This window comes from Palaemon carinicauda, chromosome 3, assembly GCF_036898095.1.
Source record: "Palaemon carinicauda isolate YSFRI2023 chromosome 3, ASM3689809v2, whole genome shotgun sequence".
NCBI lineage: Eukaryota > Metazoa > Arthropoda > Malacostraca > Decapoda > Palaemonidae > Palaemon > Palaemon carinicauda.
Genome location: NC_090727.1, coordinates 47798548 through 47799917, shown reverse-complemented (window position 1 = coordinate 47799917; position 1370 = coordinate 47798548).

Here is a 1370-nt window from a genome sequence, read left to right as displayed (position 1 = left end):
ATATATATATATATATATATATATATATATATATATATATATATATATATGTCCATCCATCCATATACCAAGGCACTTCCTCCAATTTTGGGGGGTAGCCGACACCAACAATGAAACAAAACAAAAAGGGGACCTCTACTCTCTATGTTCCTCCAGCCTAATCAGGGACTCAACCGAGTTCAGCTGGTACTGCTAGGGTGCCACAGCCCAACCTCCCACATTTCCACCACAGATGAAGCTTCATAATGCTGACTCCCTTATTGCTGCTACCTCCGCGGTCATCTAAGGCACCGGAGGAAGCAGCAGGGCCTACTGGAACTGCGTCACAATCGCTCGCCATTCATTCCTATTTCTAGCACGCTCTCTTGCCTCTCTCACATCTATCCTCCTATCACCCAGAGCTTTCTTCACACCATCCATCCACCCAAACCTTGGCCTTCCTCTTGTACTTCTCCCATCAACTCTTGCATTCATCACCTTCTTTAGCAGACAACCATTTTCCATTCTCTCAACATGGCCAAACCACCTCAACACATTCATATCCACTCTAGCCGCTAACTCATTTCTTACACCCGTTCTCTCCCTCACCACTTCGTTCCTAACCCTATCTACTCGAGATACACCAGCCATACTCCTTAGACACTTCATCTCAAACACATTCAATTTCTGTCTCTCCGTCACTTTCATTCCCCACAACTCCGATCCATACATCACAGTTGGTACAATCACTTTCTCATATAGAATTCTCTTTACATTCATGCCCAACCCTCTATTTTTTACTACTCCCTAAACTGCCCCCAACACTTTGCAACCTTCATTGGCTCCTTGACGTACATCTGCTTCCACTCCACCATTTTCTGCAACAATAGACCCCAAGTACTTAAACTGATCCACCTCCTCAAGTAACTCTCCATTCAACATGACATTCAACCTTGCACCACCTTCCCTTCTCGTACATCTCATAACCTTACTCTTACCCACATTAACTCTCAACTTCCTTCTCTCACACACCCTTCCAAATTCTGTCACTAGTCGGTCAAGCTTCTCTTCTGTGTCTGCAACCAGTACAGTATCATCTGCAAACAACAACTGATTTACCTCCCATTCATGGTCATTCTCGTCTACCAGCATTCACCTCTCTCACCACTCCATCAACATACAAGTTAAACAACCACGGCGACATCACACATCCCTGTATCAGCCCCACTCTCACCGGAAACCAATCACTCACTTCATTTCCTATTCTAACACATGCTTTACTACCTTTGTAGAAACTTTTCACTGCTTGCAACAATCTTCCACCAACTCCATATAACCTCATCACATTCCACATTGCTTCCCTATCAACTCTATCATATGCTTTCTCCAGA